This window comes from Amphiura filiformis, chromosome 12, assembly GCF_039555335.1.
Source record: "Amphiura filiformis chromosome 12, Afil_fr2py, whole genome shotgun sequence".
Taxonomy (NCBI): domain Eukaryota; kingdom Metazoa; phylum Echinodermata; class Ophiuroidea; order Amphilepidida; family Amphiuridae; genus Amphiura; species Amphiura filiformis.
In genome coordinates this window covers 44,651,629-44,673,695 of record NC_092639.1, presented here as the reverse complement: position 1 = coordinate 44,673,695, position 22,067 = coordinate 44,651,629, and the positions used below count along the sequence as shown (strand labels likewise).

The 22,067-nt window shown below is 42.2% G+C and overlaps 1 protein-coding gene across 1 annotated transcript in view; it reads right to left on the bottom strand.

The window, feature by feature from the left end:
* The window catches only part of LOC140166269 (uncharacterized), a 299,796-nt gene that overhangs the window by 239,628 nt on the left and 38,101 nt on the right, over window positions 1-22,067 (bottom strand). The gene's annotated exons all lie outside the window — the stretch shown is intronic.

Genomic DNA, 22,067 nt, shown 5'->3' with positions numbered 1-22,067 from the left:
TAACCCAATGTCTTTCCTAAGTTTATATATTACAGTACACATCTTCCATGGGGCCTTTCAAGAAATATATACAAAAGTATGGCAAAAATATTTAATAATTCGGCTATTTTGGGATCATTTTACAAGTACCTCGTTTTATTACTCATTCAGGGAGTGACAAACACTAATTTTCACACAAAAGGGTTTTAGTTTCTTGATTGCATCAAATATTTAAAGATATTTTGCAAAAATATTTGTAATTGAATCCCAAGAAGTAGGTCCTATACATTTTGTTGTCAAAAACTTGCTTGGGGAAAAATTTCACATATTTTCAATAAAAACTAGATTTTTACTTTCTCCAACAAATTTTAATTTCCACTGTCAGTATGTCCCCCTTTTAATTTTAAGCCAAACAAATGATTGTAAAAGAAAGAAAATCACTATGTTTGACCCATCAAAATAGGGAAAGAGATTCTTGGCAGATAATTTTGAGAATTCATTCCTGGTATACACATTATTATTTCACAGCTCCTCAGTTAGCAGAAGGATTATATGGGGTTAGGGATAGGGATAGGTTTCAAGGTAGGGCTACATGGCAAAATGCTATGAAATGAGTACTTCCAATTGACTACCGTACAAACCCATGGAAATACACTCTCCTGTATCAGTAACCACAACAAATATGACACTAGTCTTCCTTACTCTTCAACATATAAGTCACTGTGTCTATTTCTAGATTACGGCATCATGATCAAATCAAAGGGGGTCACAAGGTTAACCGTCCAGTCAGTACGTCAAACTACTCCAGCACTTATGGGGATACACCACATTGCGCATTCAATACATGAATGATGACTTCCTCAAGTTCCTCATTTTCTATATGTTTTCTATTTCCAGTTATTTTAGATAGTTGTGTGTGATGACATCATTACCGGTGTGCACATTATTACAACACTCACGAGGTGGATGGATTTCCTGTTCACAAGGTTTCTATATCCTCATGTGAATGAAAGAAAGTTGCATGTTACAATAGCTGCCTTTTGTCATTTTAAAGATATTGTAGCACTGCTATTAAGGTGTATTACACAAGGCAGCCATTGCACATACATTTTTTTTTTTGCATGCACACCCCGACATAACACTTCACACTCACTCAGATGTGAAGCCTATAGCCTACAACCAACTGTAATACATATTAGGCTGATGAAAAAAGTTATTCTTGGATTCCCATGTTTGCAGCCTATGACGAGTTTTACTGTCTGATGAAAAATAGATTTTCTCAATGTAGAGGGAATCCCCCAAGAACAAACTTTTGGACGAATTTTATACTTGTATATCATCATACCACCCTCTTTTATCAATATTTACCACAAAAATAAACCCACATGTGTTTGCCGGCAAACAGGGACCCTGTTTAGGACCGGCAAATGGGTCATGTTTTTTCTTATTTTCAGCACCTAACCAAGGACATTGACTCCATTTCACACAAATTATACACAATTTTGCTTTAATTTTAACCTAGTTTCAACTGGGGACTGATTTTTATATCAACTATAGGGGACGCAGTCTCTTATCATTTTTAGGTTGTTTGCAGTCAACTTTGTGCATATCTTAGCAAACTGGGGACGGTCCCCGGTTGTAGTAACGTCCCTGGTTGAAATTTTAAGTTTCATAAGAATGTCAGTGACTGACAGCAAATCTGATACAATGTTTAATTGACATTCCAAGGACCAAAATATTTTTGGTATAACTGTATGCCTTAACAATTGCTGTTGGTATTTCTAATGCACAATACTAGAGGAATCATCTCTAACATGCATTATCGCATGCAAATTTTGCAACCTACTGCCGACCTTTTCCGTGAACCAAGAATGGTGCTCATACAGGTAGGTCCACGGTTTATGTGAAAAGTCTCACGTGCATCCTTGTTTGTGAGTTATTACCGAAATACACAAACAAGCAAAAACACCACCCACCCACCCACATAAAATTAAATAAATTAAACATTGTTAAACTATGCTATTTCGAAAGGTTTGTAATCTTTAGCGACTGAGTTATTCAAAATACCCCATGCTTTCACAATGTGGCCAGAAACAAAACACTTTTACTCATTTCTGACAACTGAAAAGAAATCTAATTACAATATAATGACACCTAACAAAATAAAAAAATCTGCATTTCCTTTTAAAAACGTGCAAACCAGACAATTGTTAAAAGTAGATTAAGTATACGAGGCATAGGGCCTATACCCAATTAAAAAATTTAAGAGCATCAAAGAAATAAATAAATAATATGCAAAATATCCTTCCAAATATAAACATTGCCATTGGAAAAAGCATTATCCCTTTTTTGCCCCCCCCCCCCTCCATTTTTGCAGCTAAGGTCCCTTGTGTTTCTGGCTCTCGCATTACATCCAAAATCATTAATTTTGAAATAGGAATCATCAAACTTCTAATCTGCAATTATGTATCTTGTTGCAAATACACTCGTGATAAATTACAGTCGTGACTTCGCATATATGTGAATGTCTCCTTCATATCCTACAGTATGTCGTTAACAAAGCTTCAGTATTAATATCTGCTCATATCTGTTTGGGTTTGACCAAACATTAATGTAACAAAAACATACGGTATGAAAAGATTGGACTTGATTTAAGGCCTTCACACACATCGATTTGTTATACAACAGTCCATGATGTGGATGATTGCTTGATTTCCAATCTCCATTTTCAAAGACTTCAATCTTGTGCAAGAAAAAATTATTTTGCGTTTCTCGACTAGCGTGGTTCTCGACTTGTGCGGTTCTTGGAACAAAGCATTTAATGCATTTTAGTCTGCCGACTATGCCTACTGCCTACAAACCCACTCTCATGACTCTTTGTTGTCACTTGCCGACAAATTGCCAACCTATTTGTTACTAATGTGGTCACTATTCATCCTGTAAAAATTTCAAACAATTTGCTTGTTTTAATTTCATTTATGTTTCAAATTTTTTACATCTACACTTTGTATATTAAATTAAAGAGCACTAATTAAAGTACAGAAACAGTGAAAACGAATGGAGCGTTAAAATCTTCACTTTAACATATATTTGAAAGAATTGTAACAAGTGATCAATTAATTTCTGTATCTTGTTACTTTGACCCTAGCAAATCACACTGAATGAGTTACATACAGAATACTAGTGCCTAGCGAGAGACGATCACCAAATGATAAGTCATCAGTGCAATACCGCTAATTAAAGGCCCTATCAGGCTTCACTAAATCAGAAAATCTAATCAAAAATCTGATCAAAAATCTGATTTTTTTTTTGCAAAGAGAAAGAGAGAAGAGAATGGGTTAATGCTGACATACCCTGCAAGTGATTATACTGAAAATAACTGTCACGAGTTTGATTTGAATAGATCTTCATATTTATCAACACTACCATTTTCTCAGTTTTACACAATGTTTGTACACGAAAAATGAAACCTAATGGCAATTTTAATGATTTATTCATCACTTTTAAGCAATTCTTGCAAATTACATTTGACACACTTTTGCCGGGATCACTGATAGAGCCTTTAAAGGAGTATTTCGTGATCCTAGCATCCTCTTTTATGACATTTTTCAGTACATATCCACTAAAAAAGCATATTCCCAAAATTTCAGTTGATTCCGATTTTGCTTTGCGAGTTATGCATGATTATGTGTATTACACTGCTCCATAGACAATACGTTGTAATTTCGTTCTGGTGCACCAGAACGAAATTCAAAGTTCGCGATATCTTTGCTAAACTAATTAATCTGCAAGAAATATTTTGTACATAAACATTATGTAGCCAGAGTATTCCAGTGACATAAAAATCTCAACTTTTTTTGAGAAAAGTGGGGGGATGAGGCTGTGGATCACGAAGTGCCCCTTTAAGGACTGTATCAAGTGTCTGAAGTTTTTCTATTTGATTTTTTTAGAAGGGGAAATAATACAATGTAATGGAATCTGACAATGGTTTTCTTTCTTTGTCTCTAAAAATATTATATTTAGTTATTTCCTTCCTTGTTCCTTATTCCGTAAAAAAAACTTGTAAAAAATGCTGGTGACTAAGCATTAATTAGCTATTCATACACTCCTATAAAGCAGCCAATCAGAAAAGCGGTTAGAAAAGTATGCGGAGTGCATTGATTGTGTATAAATGCACTCCATGTACTAAGCGCTGTGGTTTCGCACACGTTCGCGTATACGATTGATTAATTTTTGAGGCGGGTTGATGATATTTTTTGTGAATGATCAAGATTAGATATTTAATCTGTTTCTTGTTCTGCTTTATTTCTTTCAAGAAATTGTGCGTGTGGTTTTTTGTCTTTCTTTGTGCCCTATCTTTTCTCTTATGTTTGATTTACAAACAACAGATCACATAACTTTAAATTAAAGAAAAATACGTTCTATTCACAAGTGTTGTTTCAATGCTCTCAACCACACTTAGGATCACATGTATGCTCATGTGTGAAAACACAGTTTAACTCCAATAGCTTTTCACCTTTATTAAATGACCTTTCAATGTGCTGGGTACATAACATCATCCTCCAAAACTTGAGGTCAAATTTTGAAACATTTGTTGAATGGAGATTATGGAACCAAGCCTCTGGAATGACGGTAATTTTGGCTCAGGTATACAAAAAAGTACTCACCAACATCTGGCCGCAGTAACCCGGTTGATATGCATATAGATTCATCATGTATAATGAAATAACATCCGCAAAAGCCTCACAAGTTTACACGATTGCTGCCGACGCTAATTAAAGACCCACTTGTCACTTTGTATGTGCGTCAATTCAACAGTGCGAAACAGGTTGTATTTCAGCTCAACCTATGAAACTGTGTCGATCTGTCTCGTTCAATGAGGATGAGTAAAATTGAATGATGATTCCTTGAAATGTTATCTGCTTCAGACAATAAAAAATTAGCTCATCTTCAACATTAATAGCAATGCACATTCATCTGTCTCATAGAAGTGTGCCTGCCAGTGTGACCATTAACTGATGGTTATAAATTTGGTTTTGAATAACGAGTTTTCCTATACACGCTATATTACAGTAGTACAGTACATCCAAAAGATCTCTCAAAGTGTCAGAAGATGAGGTTTGTAAAAGTGTAGTGCCCGCACTACAATTTCTAAACGTTGCTAAATGACAGATAACGCTCTCAATACAATTAGATCAAGAATTTGATTACATCGAAGTTGGCCCAAAGTTTAGCACTATGTAGTCATGAGGAATCCAATAGTTAACAAAGAAATCCACTCCACCGCTCACAATATAGATTTCATGATGAGCTTCACTTGAAAGACCAAAGGCACATCCGCAACTTAAAGGAAAGAAGGCAATGCTGTCAGACAGCTAAGTACAACTTCTGAAGATCTACAAACTGCAACAAAAGCAGATTCTACACCATGGACGATTTACATTTTCATTGACGTCTATGCTGACCCGGACATAGACTATGTAGCATTTAACTAGTTGACAACAAAAAACTTGAGTCCAGTCCAAAAGTCAATTAGACAAGACTCTAATCAAATGGTTCATAAAACAGCAAGGTCAAGAAGGTGAAAAGGTTCTTGCAGATAATACTAAATTGATACTATGTATTTACCTAAGAAAAATACATGATAACATTGAGCTATTTGTTATGGTTAAGTTTCTGTAATTATGAGCTTGTTAATGAGGCTCATTAAAGCATCCAATCAATCTCAATTACTCAGGGCACGCTGTGAACCAAGTGTCCTTAAAGCCATCACTTGAAAACAAGAACTGTCTTTAAAAAAGACAATGCCATGAAGATCTTTTCATATTTACCAGATCAAATACGGTACATTGTTCAATACTATGCATGTAGAAATTATGCCCATATAGTCCTACTATACACATTATGTATCCTGTTTAGGGTGTATTGGGTGGCCAATGAGGAAATCAGACCCTGATTGTAAGACTATCAATGTTCTCAAGGTGAAATTTACATCGACTTATGTTACTCTCTTGTCATTTTCCTGGGAAACAAGGAATAGCAATGTGTGGCTTTAAGATAAATTATGCTCGAGGTTGCAGAGCAGAGCTTACCATTGAACAGTAATTCCACCATTGCCTCCCACCACCAGGGGTATCGCTAGGTTTTCAAACAAGGGGTCAAAAAATGTAAATTGTATGAACCCCCCCCCAATTCAATGTTGGACAAAGCTATGTTGTCAACAGGTCTGTGAGACCCTCCAACATTGAAAGTTAGGGGTGGGAAGGTGAGATACAGTGCAGAGTCTCTACTTCAAGCTGATGACAGACCTCAATGGAGCCTTCAAGGAGAGCTGTTCAGAGCATTTACAATAGAATGTAAGGAGAGAATGGTTAACCAAGGAGAGCTAAAATTCACTCTCCCATATCAGATTTAAGGAGAGCAGTAGAGAGCGATTGCTCTCGCTCTCCTTAAAAGGCCGTCCATGTCAATGATGCCTTTCTACTATTGTTGGTACATTATGGCAGTTGGCACACATTTAATTGTTCAGACTACTGATCATACATGTACCTACAACTCTGATTATACTGTTGCTTGGAAAAAAAAATGTGATTTTTAAGAAATTCTGAGCCACTGACGTACACATGTAACATCTCTTTTGTCCATTTCTCTACACAATTCTCTAATTGAGCTCATTTACCTTTGTCTTTCATTGTGTTCAAACATAAACATCAATACTTAACACACTCCATGTGGTAAAAATACACCATAAAATGGCTTCCTATTCAACAGTTTAAAACAATACCACAAATTCCTGTGGTCGCTAATTACCTGCCAAACACCTTCCTTGTGGTCTCATTTGTATCGATATCACATCTTTTGTACGGCTTTGTAATTATTGTAATTATAATGTATCATTGTTTGGTATATCATTGTTTGCACCATTCACAGGTTTTCTAGCGCAAACTTGCCATGTCTTTTGTTTTTGCCAAGAAAAAAAAACGGTCTCAGAACTCAGACTTACCCTGTTTGGACCTTTTCTTGGAAGTTAGCTACATGGAACTAAGCTGTAGTAGTGCAGGGGACTGCAGGGGTATCCAATCTTTTTGGCTTGAGGGTCATATTCCAAATTCCAGTTCATTTCAGAACAAGGGACCGTTCACAAACACTTGTGTAAGGGGGGGCCTGATGCAAAAAGGGGGGGCACTGAAAATTTTTGACCCTCCTAAGGGGGGGGGGCCTGAAAAAAATTTTCCTGGAAGTTTATATGCTTTTCTACAAGTTGACCCATAATTTTCATGTCAAAAAGGGGGCCCTGAAATTTTTGAGGTCTGTAAAGGGGGGGCCCTGAAAAATTTTCGCGATTAAATTTTTTGCATCAGGCCCCCCCTTACAAGTGTTTGTGAACGGTCCCTAATCTAGTTTACATTATTTGTAACCTTTGCCCAATGAAGAAAAATCAGCCTACCCTGTTCAACTTTATGTTCAAATATCCACAGAAATAATCTTATGCCTTAATACTAATACACTGCGCACCCTCTACTTACCTCCCTGACCTGATCTATGCACAAAACGAAGTTTGGGACCACAAGAAACCCCTGTACCACAGAAAAGGTTTTGTCACCCCGGAAGAAGAACGGGATGACAACGCCCAGGTGTTGGTGTCGCCCAACACTAACGAGATATCGCCCTCACCAATTCGTTTCTTGCGACCAACAAGGGCGTGTTTACTGAAGAGCTCCAATTTCTGTTGAGAAATATCGTAGCAGCGTGAGGCTTATTTCCGAGTAACGGTTACGCAAGTATCAGTAATCACTTCGGTGATATTTTCTGTAACTTTAGCAAGATTTTTTTCCATTTGTGATGTTTTTTCTTGCTAGTTTCTCGTAGTCTCTGTGGCAAGTGAGACCGCCCAAGTAAAATATTCATAGGTTTTCACTCGGCTCCCCCTGGTAATTCCACTGGGAGGTCGCCGGGATTTTTTCTTGGCGATCTCCCTTCTGTCCCAGCTACTTTGGCTTTTCGAGTCGGTGTTTTGATTCATTTTTCCCTCGCACATGTGGTAAGCTTAAAATTCGCGTTTTTTTCGCTTAATAGTGCGGGGGCCTATGTCAAAACTGTTCCCATGCGCACCTCTCAGTAGTAGGGGATCTCGTGTTCACTTTTTTGGATCCCGTGCGCCGTTTTCATGTTTTGGGTTCTCTGGCGGTAGAGGAGGGGTTCTCCCTTGGGGGAGTCTGTGACCCCTTACAGGTTGACACTCTTGCTTATCCCCCTCCTCTTACGCTGGGGTCCCTCCCTCCAGTCCCTTCGGAGACGAGAGGGAGTTTACATGTTTTCTTACCCTTTCTCCATTACAGGTAGTTATAACAAAATGTCTAAAGAGAGTACTCCCTCCAAGGCGTTGGGGACCAGAAGCAAACCTCGGCAGTGTGTTGTGTGCAAGGCATTCCTTGGGAAAGACGATGCGCATGAGGCATGCCTGCTTTGTAGGTCGTGCTCACCGGACCAACCGTGCACCATTGACCGTGACTGGTCCAAGGAGGCCTGGGCTAGGTCCCTGGCCCATAAGGTGAAACTACAGAAGTCTCACCAACGTAAGGTGGAGGGGCTTAGGGACAGGAACCGCATAACGCCGTTCTTCTTCGCAGGAGTCGTCTGGCTCGGCGAAGAAAGTGTCCCTAGCCCCGCCAGCCAGGGAGTTTGTCCTCCGTCCCCTGGGTCCTCTAGCTCCAGGAGACCAGGTATGAGAGAGTCAATCTCTCTATCTGTCCCTCGGTCGGGCAGTCCCAAGCCTTTTGGCTCCGCCCGCCCTTATGCTAGGAGGCTCGTACCCTCACGGCGGCTCCCTGAGCGCTACTGGCGTCGGGTCGAAAGTGCCGTGAGGTGGGTATGCGGCCCCGGCATCCTCTGAGCAATGGGCTGGCTCGCGCCCGAGCGGCCACTCCTCGACGGCACCAGTTGCGGTCGGGTTGAGTGCCCAGGCGCGAGGGCGCTGCTCAGGCGTCCTCCCGTGTGCGGTCGACCTCAATGGTTCCACGGCTCGACCGTCGGAAGGCCTCCCGTCCGTCCAGGACGGTAGAGCGACTTCGGGCGGCAGCCATGGTCCACCGGTCAACCGCTCGGATCCCTTACGCCGGCCCCTGGCCAGAGCGTGTTCGAGATCCTCCTCTGCCCTAGCTGCTCCCTCGATGGTTGAGCATCCGAGATCCCAGAGCAGTCAATGCTCGGCATCTCAGGCTGAGGCACTGTCAACGCTCATCTCATCACTTTCGGACCCGTCTGCGTTAGACCGCATGAACCAACTCATTGGTTTGTTAGGCAAAGATCCCGGTCAGGTGCCCTCGGCGGTAACCCGACCAGTGGGTCCAGGTTTGCCTTCAACAGGTCCGGATCCGCAGTCCGATGCGATTAGCATAGAGGCTAGCTATGATGAGCTTTCAGATGGCTCTCAGAGTCAGACGGAGGTAGAGTCTTTTCGGGATTTTTCGACTCCCCAGGGCTGACAGAGAGGGCTCTGATATCCCCGTTGGGGTTCATCGCGACGCCGTCAGTCATTCAGCGCCTTTCTCGGTCTCCCTCGGAGCTTCCCAACAACCCTCTTGGTCGGTATTCCTTGCAGAGCCAAGCACTTTGGCCAGAACACGTTCACCGTGGCCGACCAACAGGGTCGATCCTACTCTCTCTCGCGTTTGGTCCCAGGCCCCGTCGTTTCCTCCGCCAGTGAGTATGACCCAGTCCTTCCTTCCGTCAGGCTCACAGGCTCAGATTCCACACCTTCCCCGAGCTTAGCTGGCTCGGCGTTCGCTGCAGAAACTCAACCCTTCTCCCCACATTCGACCGCAGAGCGGTCGGCCGCCTCGGTCCAGAGCGTGGCCCCAATCAGGAGCGATCTCGGTGGGCGAGGGGTTCCTCAGCCCGACCCGGCTCCCCCTGGACGGTACCAGTGGAGTTATGATCAGTGTCGTGGCTGGGGGGACCCTTATTCATTCCCAGCACCGACTCAAGGCTCCGAGGAGGACCAGTTGCGGGAGAGGCTCCTTACTCCTAAGGTCTCGGCTCCCTTTTTCGCAGCCGCCCTATCGGACGCTAAGATGCGACTGGAGTTCGAGACACCTCCGCAACTGGCTTCCGACTTAGGATATGCGGCAAAGCCAGCTAAGCCCCCAAGTCAATGCCCTTCATCCCCTTATCGCGTGACATCAAGGCACTCACCACGGCCGTACAGGATAAGGGTGAGGTAGACCGCCTCCCGTGGCTGGCACGGGCGTTCCCCCACGTTACAGAGGATGTGGCGTTCTTAGAAACCCCCTCTGTCCGGAGGCGGCCTATCGCCAGATGGAGCGGGATAAGGGGACCAAGTGTCGCCTGGAGAGCTCCCTCCCTCAGGAGTTGAGGGAGCCCCCAGGCAGGCTGGACCAAAGGCGCCCCACAAGGTGCCTCCCTGGGATAAAGCCGGGATGAGGAGCTACGGTCCCTGGAGTCTCTCGCCAGAGACGGGCTCCGCATTTCCAATGTCCAACAGCTCGTCAGCGCTCATCTAGCACGGAGCTTGCTGGACAAGGAAAGGTCCTTGTCTCCTGAGGCGACACTGAGGGCGGTACATGTGCTGGCTGACCTCAATCATCTCTCAGCGGAGCATTTCGCTCGGATTTCAACTCGGTCTGTCCTGGCGCGCCGAGCCTTGGTCGCCCAGGCGCTCAACTTCTCGGACAAAAGAGAGTTGAGGTCTGCTCCGTTGGTACTGATCTATTCGTGCGGGCCTTTCCCAGGCTGACCGAAGATGAACGTATTCAGACGGAAGGCGGCTAAGGAGGCCAGCCAACCAAAGGCACCGCCACATCAGCGCCCAAGCGGTTTCGGTCCAAAGGTCAGACAGCCAACCCGACCTATATCCAGGTGCCCCAGCAGCAGCAGCTGGTTGCTCAGCAATTTCAGCAGCATCAGCAGCAGTATCCTTCCCTCTTGCAACCGTTATTTCCGCCAGCCACCCATGCCCCCTCTGGCCCCGTGCGAGGTGCAAGAGGCGGCAGGCGGAATCACAACCGCAATCGCAGTCGCAAGGGAGGGCGAGGCAAGAGGACGGTGCGGTCGTAACGACCGTCCGCCTATGGCGGACGCGGTCGGGACGCTGGTTCTGACTCCCTTCCGGTATTTTGATGCTCTCTGGTGCGATCTGGGCCTAGTTTTGGACCATTTTTGGAAATGTTTAGGACTTTAAATTTCAAAACACATTAACACATATAGCATAAAATGACCTGCTATTGATAAAAATTGTGTGAAAATATGTAATGTTGCACCTTTAAATGGGTACCTTTTGTATTATTACAGTATGATATGAGTATAGTATTAGTAATACATAACAAATTTTATATAAATTATACATGAATGGATGGTCACCATCACACTGTAATGACATTCAGACATTGTGTCACAATTTGTGTGATTATGTCCTCCTATGTTAATAACTTATAAAATTTGTCAGTCAATTGACTGATTGAGGCAATAAATAAAACATGCCAACTGGCAAGTAGTATCAATCCTGTGTGTAAAATGTGTATTTATTACCCGTCTAGCATTAGTAGCATAGTTGTGTGTGAACAGTATCAATCCTGTGTCAAAGAAGTCAAAGAATACTGAAGATGCTACACCTTAATCACCCATCTTCTTGTCACATTACAATGAAAATAATAAATCATACTACAACAAAACTATTTATCATTTGCATCTGATTTCTTCATGAGTTTCTGCAAAATTCGGCAGCCATGCCAGCCATACCAATGCATACAGGCCCGGTCCCATCGTTGAATATTGTTGAATACGGCCAGTTTGAAAGTTGTTATTTGATGGAATCAAGTTCAGTAATATCCAGAAAATGATGGGACCCCGAGCTAACAGAAAATGCAAAATGGGGGTCCCTAAAGAAATATCGGGGTCCCAACTATTCATAATTGTCTAGCCAATTCAATCTATTTGTGTAATACCGCGCACTATTTTTTTGGGGGTGGGGGGGCAGGGGTTTATTAAATATTATTGTATTTTTTGTTTTTTCTTTCATTCTTTTTCTTTCTTTTCTTTTCTTTTCTTTCTTTCTTTCTTTTTTTTTCTTTCTTTCTTTTTTTCTTTCTTTTTTTCTTTTTTCTTTTTTCTTTCTTTCTTTTTTTTTTCTTTTTTTTTTCTTTTTTTTTTTTTTTTTTTTTTTTTTTTTTTTTTTTTTTTTTTTTTTTTTCTTTTCTTTTTTATTTCAATCAAATTAGTATAATTACCTAATATTTACCGCCCGACACTGGCTGCCCAATAATACTTTTTATACTGCCCTCTATTTTCTGTTGTTACCAGTAAACATACAATACAATGGCTGCCAGAGATCTCGCCATATTTTCGCGATATCACAGCTGTTTTGCTGTCAAAATTTTCACTCATAAAGCAGTATTACTGTGCATAATATTAATTATTGAAGTAAATTAGGCCATAATTTGGTATTTCAGGGGTTCAGTTGCTTCGAAAATGATGTGCATAATGCAAGTTGAGGAAACTTTTGAGCCTAGTTTTATGAAACCTGGATATAGAAAACAACATGTGGGAATTTTTTTTTTTTTGACGGGACGCAATAACTCACTGCTTTTGCAATATTCATGCGTGAGATTCGGGTTTTGGTGGGTCCGGGACGCAAAAACGCAGCCTAGCGCGACCCTTGACTCACCTTGGTACGTGATCAATCATTCGATCCGTGACAATATAATATGACACTGACAGCATGCCTTCCGGCTGTGTTTACGTTTGCTTCGCTTCACGAGTCAGCATTGCCTCGTTCGTAAAATAGCTTGACAATAAAACCCTTTTTTTTCAAAAAGGACTTAAAAGTTGATACTAAGGCAGAAACAAAATGAGAAATATTTCTTGATGCTGGGAATACCATTTTCATACGAAACTCATACCAAACAATAATTAAATTAAGCAAGATAATTATGTCTAAAAATAGCGTGTTGGGTGTCTGTCATTTAATACTGGTCTCTTCCGCATGCATCGTATTGTGTCAATCCGGTACTTGGAGCACGTGGGAAGTAGGCTCACAAAGACTGTACAAAAGACTAACGTTGTCCTTGCAGAAGTGTAATGCGCACCGCGACGCTATCGACGACCACGACGAACTGAGTTTATTTTATGGATAATAATGACTGAAATTGAACATGGAGAGAGGTAGCGGGAAGGGGGAAATGGACAAAGAGGCATATAATAAGGTGGAAAACAATAAATAGTAAATCTTGAAGTTGAGTTTGAGAGTTTGAAACTTACAATTTTTTTTCATTTTTTTCATTTTTTTTTTTTTTTTAATTGGCTTAAAAATTTTTCTGCAGCTGTTAATTTCTTTCTGGGACCGCCGGTCCCGCGGTCCCGTGGATTTTGTGGGCCTGTCACGATCTTCGTCTACCTAGACGACTAGTTGTTGGTAGCCCCCTCTCCGCAGTGTCTGCGCCAGGATGTTCAGGGGGTGTGCAGGCTGGTAGAGTCCCTGGGGTTTATCATAAACCACCAGAAGTCTTTTCTCTCCCCATCTCAGTCGCCTCAGTTCCTAGGGGCGACTATAGACTTCGCCAGGGGCCGGGTTTCTCCTATAGACTCGAGGATCGCCGACGTTCGGCTCTGCGCTCGGCAGATCAGGCAGGCAGTATCGGTCCAGGCTCGGTCGTGGCTTCGCCTTCTAGGGCTGATGGCCAGCCTCATAGATCTGGTTCCAGGCTGCCGGCTACGCACGAGGAAGATACAGTTGTACTTCCTCGGACGGTATCGAGCGTGGCGCCATCCTTTGAGCCTCAGGATTCCGGTCCTCGGCATCTCCTCCCTGCCTCTCCTGGTGGATAGGTCAGCCGAGTGTTCAGATAGGCGTTCCATTCCCGAAACCCCGCCCTTCCCACGTCCTTACCACGGATGCATCCAAGTCAGGGTGGGGAGCCCACTTTCAGGGCGTCAGGCTCTCCGGGCGTTGGTCGAGGACTCAAGCTCGGAGACACATCAATCTCCTCGAGCTATGGGCCATTTTCCTCGCCCTCCGCCAGTTGGGTCACGGATTCACGGCCTGTTCATCCTGGTCAGATGCGACAGCATAACAGTTGTGTCCTACATCAACAGGGAAGGGGCACCAGAAGTCCCAGCCTTTGCAAGGAGGACGGTGTCCCTCCTCCTGTGGTGTCTCACGGAGGGATATTTCCCTCCGTGCGGAGCATCTGGCCGGGTAGACAACACCCTGGCCGATTCACTGTCCCGAGGGGGCTTCAGTCATCCACGCGCCTGGCCCAGAGGGGAGCGTCAGTAGAGTGGCATCTTCATCCAGCAGTCTGCCGTTCCATCTTCCAGAGGTTAGATCGCCCGCATGTCGACCTGTTCGCGTCTCATCGGAACCACCAACTTCCGACCTACTTCTCCTGGGGCCTAGACCCCCAGGCGATAGGCAGAGACGCCATGCGGAGAGCTGGGAGGCGTGATTCGGCCACGCCTTCCCTCCCATTGCTCTGATCCCTCGGGTGCTGGAGACGGTGAGACCGCTCTCCAGGCTGTATTCTCCTTCTAGTCGCTCCTCTCTGGCCCAAGCAGTGGTGGTTCCCCGCCTCCTGGACCTCCTAGTGGGGAGCCAGTCAGCCTTCCTCGCCGTGGGGATCTTCTGTCCGTTCCGTCACGTCAGCAGGTTCAGATGGGAGTGATCAACAACCTCCATCTGACTGTTTGGCGTATTTCCGCCAGTCCTACCAGGCGGCGGGACTTTCTGAGTCGGCTGCCGCGCTCGCTGCAAAGGCAAGGCGACAGTCGACTCGACAGACTTACGATTCAGCGACTTCGCCGGTTCTACAGGTGGTGTGCGGTCGAGAAATCAACCCCATTTTGCCCCTGTAGGCGAAGTCGCGGACTTCCTTACAGAAGTTTTCCACGGCGGCTGTATGCCTCGGACCGTAAGCGTACAGGACGGCCATAGCAGCGGTCCATCATGGCTTTGGGGGAGGCATGACTGTCTCCTCTAGTCCAGCCCTCTCCGCCCTCATTAAGGGCATGTTCTCGGAGAGGCCCCCAGTCCGTTCCCTGGTTCCGGAGTGGGACCTCCCATTGGTGTTGCGATATCTGGCGAATCCTTGAGCCCATGGAGGACCTCTCGCTGCAGGACCTGACACTAAAGACAGTGTTCTTAGTGGCAGTGGCCTGCGGTCGGCGTGTTCTGATATTCATGCTCTGTCGATCGGCGAGCACCATCTACGCTTTACCAACCGGGTGTCTCCATCCTGCCTAGGACCGGTTTCTTGGCCAAGAACCAGACCATGTCATTTACTCCTTCCCGGTGTTCCTCCCTGATCTGGTCCTGGTCGCAGGACAGGCGGAGAAACCGTCATGTCCCGTTAGGGCCCTTAGATCGTACTTAAACCGTACCGAGAAGATCAGGGGGGACATCAGGCAGCTTTTTCATTACATCGGCCAGGCCATTTAGGCCGGCCGCTAGAGAGCACTATCAGCCACTGGGTTGCCTCCGTCATCCGTTCGCCCACCAAAAACATCACGAGCGGATGGCGGGTCCTCAGACACAGTCACAGTCACAGGTCAGGTGTCACGACATTCGATCCCAAGCAGCATCTTGGGCTTTCCACTCTGGGGTGTCCCTGAGGGAGGTGCTCGACGCAGTAGGCTGGAAGAGCCCCACCACCTTCCAGTCGACCTACCTCAAGGACGTCCTCGCAAGTCATTCAGCTGTAGGTACTTCAGCACTGCTTGCAGGCCGCCAGGGATCGGGTCGAGGCCGTTAGGTGGGTCGTGAGGCTGGGTGGGTTTTTGTGGTGGTTGGGCGGTGTTTGCACTGTGTGCCCTCCTTACCTCTCACGACTTTCTTCCACCTCCTTGCTCTCAGTGGTATTCTGTGCATAGATCAGGTCGTGGGAGGTAAGTAGAGGGTGCAGAGTGTATTCCCCTCTCAGAAGTGAGAGGGACATACACAAGCGCACGATACTTACCTCCCACGACCTGAGCCCTTCCCGCGTTTTCTGCGTTCCACCCCTCAAGAAAGTCATACGTTCTCACACGTGAGGGTCGCAAGAAAGCGTGTGTTGGTGAGGGCGATATCTCGTTAGTGTTGGGCGACACCAACACCTGGGCGTTGTCATCCCGTTCTTCCGGGGTGACAAAACCTTTTTCTGTGGTACAGGGGTTTCTTGTGGTCCCAAACTTCGTTTTGTGCATAGATCAGGTCGTGGGAGGTAAGTATCGTGCGCTTGTGTATGTCCCTCTCACTTCTGAGAGGGGAATATAATACATGATGCATTTATGATGCAATAATAAATTGATTTCACCTACAATACATCATCTACATGTAACAATTACCCAGTAGTGTAATTAGGACATTTATAAATGCACGAGATAATTAATTTGAAAGAAAAAAAGTCAATTTCCCTAAATTATGAAATCTATAATCAGGAAAAACCATCAATTAGCTATTACAAAGTTCTGTCAGCTGTCCATGCAATGGAAAGGGCAATCTTAGGTCAAAATCGGACAGTGGTCAGGAAATAGCCGATTCCTGCCTTATCTATGGCTGACTTGCTTTACATGGCCTATTTGTTTGTTTGCACATGTTTTGAAGCATGCTCTATGGAAAACCAACAACTCATCATCGTTAAGGGATCCAAAATGAGCGTTTATTGCGTTTGACAGTATTTTTTGTGGGACATGAGAGCACCTCAGATGTATCGAATTGCATTTTGAATACGAAGCATGTCTTTCCGATATCAAATAATTTTCATTTTTTAAAATCACAATATAATACAAATTTTATGACAAATTATAAAAATTTGATATTTTTCAAATTTTGATATATAACAGTCCTCGAAGTAAATTATATAAATCTAATGATATATTCTTAAAGTGTATGTAGCAGGAGGAAAAGCGACGGTCAATTGAAAATTTTGACCTTTCATATTGAAGATATGGATTTTTTCCCAAAAAGACCTAATTTTTTTGGTGTTTTGGGGAAAAAAATCCATATCTTCAATACGAAAGGTCAAGATTTTCAATTGATCGTCGGCTTTTCATCCCACCTACATACACTTTAAGTATAAATCATCAGGTTTATAAAGTTTACTTCAAGTACTGTTAAATATCAAAAATATCAATTTTTAATGATTTGCCATAAAGTGTATTAAATTGCGAATTTCAAAAAATCAAAATTATTTGATATCAGAATGACATTCTTCATATTCAGAATGCAATTCGATATGTCTGATGTGCTCTAATGTCCCAAAATAAATACTGTCCAAACGTTCATACCCCAGCCCTTAAGCCGGCATTTACATTTTGTTTTCAATTATATTCTTAACCGATTCATGGGTTAAAAATCGGACACAGCTTGTGAAATCTGTGATTCCAGTCTTATCTACGAATGACTTGCTTTCATGGCTTAAATGTACATCGTGTCGGGAGATTGCATATTGCGGAAAAAGTTCATAATCTCTTCTGACACATCTAGTTTTATGAACTACTTATTCTGAATAAATTAGGGGGCAAACCAAAAGATCGATGAAGCTATATAAACATCACTAGTTCAGTTGCAAAGCTGACTCCAGTCTTACCCCATCTGTAGCAATTTTTAGCAAAACCAAAAGTGGGTCACAATTACTCACTAAATTTCATCTATGAATTTCAAATGCCCCCTCCAATAAATCATACCCTTATCTTTTCCATGGAAATGCAGAAATTTCCATTTCATATTCCGGCGATATCATGTGAGTAAGCTTAAAACTGGTATTGGCTGGATGTCATAAGATTTACTCAAATTATGTGGACAAAACCTACATGTTAAACTTCAACTTTCATCCTGTTCATTACCGAATTATATTAAAATTTAATTTAACATAGAAAAAAAGCATGATATTTTTGTGGCATTAAAGTGTTTTAGAGAAAAGTAATGTTTCTACGACATTAGATTTTGTGAATATCCTTAAGGCCTAAAGGGAGAAAACATTTTTTGTGTGTGCATGAAAATTCTGCGACTGCAAGTGAATGTACGCGAACATGAATTCATGGTATTACTACCGATAAATTACAGTGAACAAACTTTCTTTACATCGGTCGCCATTTACAGACTATAAGTAAGTCACATTTGCTCTGATTACGTAGCGATTTTTTCATTAAAAATTTGCCTCTAACCCTTTTGGAAACTGCAATACCCCGGGGTGTTTAATAACGAAATATGGTAGATGTTTGAAAAATATACAAGAATTGTAATTTAATTTTCAACTCCCTTTTTTACAAAACCAGTTTTGTTGTTATAATATTTTAGTTTCTTCCAATTCAACAGATTTCAAAAAGATCTTTTTTAATCATCTATTGCTCATTGGACAAATCGACTGCTTAGTGCCAGAAGTGGTATAAGTGCAATAGCTGCCGTGTGAACATTTGGCAATTTACACACAGTATATTGTACTCATCTACATATGGCAGCTACACGTGACAGCTATTGCACTTACCCACTTCTGGCACTGAGCAGTCGTATACATACCCACAGTGGAAGACTTCAGAATTTCAACCAAATTCAACAGCTGAAATAATTCCAGATCCTAAAACAATTTTTTTCTTATTTGAGGCAAAATTGTGTAAAATTCAACTGGATTTTATAAATTTAAACAATTTTCAACCAGAAATTAACATAAAACAAATGAACATTTCCAGCTGGATCGAACATATGGTGCAAGTTGAATTAAGATGATGAAATTTTCCACAGGGGGTGTGAGAATTTTAAATAGAATAGCCCATTTCATGATATAAGTGAGCTAACATACTTTGTTGACACTGAGCATATTTGACACTTATTCAAGATTTGGTTCTTCAGAACAAATTTACAGTGAATAAGTGGATTTCTAACAATTTGCAGCGTGCGGTGCAGTGCAGTGTGCGGAAAATCAAACTTATTTGAGTTGGAGGACTCGGGACTCGGACTCGGACTCGAGTCCGGACTCGAGTCCTTTTTTCAAGGACTCGGACTTGGACTTGGAAGCTAAGGACTTGGACTCGGACTCGGACTCGGACCCCAAGGACTCGGGGACTCGGCCGAGTCCTCCTCGAGTCGGCAAAATAGGGTCTTTTAGGTCTTTTATTTTCGTTCATTGTAAACTTCTTATGCTTGATCAATGATCTCATCACATGATTAATTTAAGTAGTTTTACATGCAAATAAATTCAGTTTGTAAATAAAAGTAGACCTACAATCAAAAAGCAAGATTGCTTTCAGTTATATCTTTAATTGGTTAAATGGATTTTAATCATATTCGTTTGTTTTGACATGACTGCTTTGTTAGACGCAAGTCTAGAATGTACATGAATAATAATAATACTCTGGGGCACTCAAGTTAAATTTTGGTAGGGGTGTGTGGCGCCGAACTTTGGGAACTATAAGAACTGATTTGGGGGCAAAATAGGGGCTTGATAAACTGAAATTTCAACATTTTTGTGGAGGTCTGTGAACTAAAGTTGGGCCAAATTATAGGCTTTGGAGCTAACAAATTCAAAATATTTCCAAATTTGAGCTAAAGACCTACAATTTTCAGAGTGTTAGGCTCAATGAACTGGAGCATGATGCAAATGTGTTAAGGGACTGCCGGGGAGCCTGAAAAAGGATCGGGAGGGGGGGAACGATTTTTGGCAGGCCGAGAAGGGATAAGCATTTTTGGCAATTTCACCCCTCCAGCGGGCTCAGCATAATTATTGCACAGCCCCAAAACTAGGCATGCTAGGTGAGACTAGCAAATTATGTATTTACAAGAAAATAATATAGAACTAAAATTCTGGTTAAGTATAGGCTATACGTTGATAAAGTATTGGTGAAAACCCCGGGGCTTGAATTTGATACATAAGGACTCGGACTCGGACTCGGACTCGGACTCGGACTCGGACATCAGAAATTGGCAGGGACTCGGACTTGGACTCGGACACCAAGGACTCGGACTCGGACTCGGACTCGGATGACGAGGACTCGACTACAACACTGCTGAAAGGTATTTCATCCTGTCAGAAAAATACATCACTAAATGTTTTAATTATAAAATATCATTCCATTTTGCCAAATAAAAACATGGACAAATCATATTCTTTTAGTTTAACCTAACTTTGAATAAAGCTAATTAAAAATTTTTAAATTCCAAATTTAATAATTTTTATCATTTTAGGAAAAAGGAAAAATGAGGGCCAAAAACCTTCATTCACAATTTCTTGAAAGACATAAAATGTAAAAAGCTTAAGTTTGGTGATAAAATCAATAATAAAACCTTTGTTTTCAAACTGATATTGCATCCGACCTTTTGTCATTGGTATCAGTGATACCAATCAGGATAAATAAACAAATAGGAATCTGCTTTGAGGTGAGTAACCTTTACAATGGAACTTGAATGACATCACAGGCCTGTCCCACCACAACAAAAGATCACAATTGACACTGAAATTGAGTTAACACCTTCAATTAGAGTGGCAAATTTTCCATTTTATGGAAATAAAATTACAAAATTTCAGCAGAATACCGAAAACTCAGATAATGCAATTTGGCATAATTAAGCTTATTTCACCTAAAATATTGGCTATTTTGAATGTACATTCAGGAAAAGACCAAATCAAACCTCATACTGATATAGCCTTTTGATTCCTTTATTTACTTGCCTGACAGGCCGATACATGTATATAGTAGTCTTAAAATACAATGAAATTAACTATTTTTTACTCTCTGAATGCATAAACATTTGCCAAGGCACCAATTTGTTTGTTTGCAACTTGAGCTTGGCGCAATGTTTCTAGAAAGTTGTCAAAACTACATAGTGCATTTTAGGGATTTTGGAATGGAATTTCACCTTTAAGAAAATGCAAAATGCGCCATTCAAGCTAAATAGCTTCATGCGGTTGGTAGCTTAGCCACTTAACACCTGAAACACTCCGATTTCAAATCAACTCAAAAGCAACTCCTTTAAAATTGGTGCACATATCCATACAATTAAGCAGTCAATGTTCATTATAGATCTCAAAATGGTCAGTGTATCGGCTGTGCCCTTTTTGTGCCCTTTGTCTTATAGGTGCAAAATAGTGCAATGAGCAACAACTGAACTATCCTACTATCCTAATCCAGGATGCTACCTATTAACTACTCTTAACAAGAGACATTTCTGAAATATTCGCATATATACAAAAGATCCTTTTCTTCTTGGTTTTTTGGTGATATAATGTAAAAGAACATATGTAATTGAATAAAAGTAATGGAACTTAAATAATTTGTGTGTGTTCAAGGGTCTGCATTTAAACTCCTATCAGGGAGTTGTAAAAACCTTATCATGCTAATCAGAAAAGTATTGTTCCAAAGTCTAACCAGGTAAAACCAAGTTCACTGAAAAACATATAATTCATAATCCTATTGTCAAGTATAAAAGCAATGATGTAAGCAAAGGGCAAGGCTTGTTTACATGATAATATTAATGTTCCCCCCCCCCCCCCCCCCCCCCCCCCCCACATCAACCATCCTTCACTTTACACTTGCAATTTGTGGACATTTATTGGTCTGAGGCAAACAAGCCTTTTCGAAATACTATCTTACAGGCAAACACAAGCCTACTTGAAGACCTGAAACCATGGACTTTTTACACCAAAAAATACCCAATCAAATGTGGACCCTCGCAGACTAAAAATAAGCGCCCAACCGAGGACACCCAAGACACCCCACACTGTATACATACATACCATAGAGTATCACCCCACCCTTACAAACATGGAAAGGCTTCTAGAAAATTACACACTGCTGTACATTTTGACTGATTCCAACAACCATGGATATCCTCAGTTGGAGGTGTGTCCTCATTTAGGTGGTAAAAAGTCAGCTCAAGGTCCACGTTTGAAAGACTTTACAAATCCACCCACACCCACCCATGTTTACACAAAAACACACCAACACCCACCCCTACCACACACACACAAACAAACAAACAAACACCAAGCACTAATATGATGATATATCACCAATTTAATATTCATAGCACACCCAGCTTCATCATACTCCTTTTTCCCATTCTTCTAATCATCCTCCCCCTCCAGCATCAAACTCAGACATAG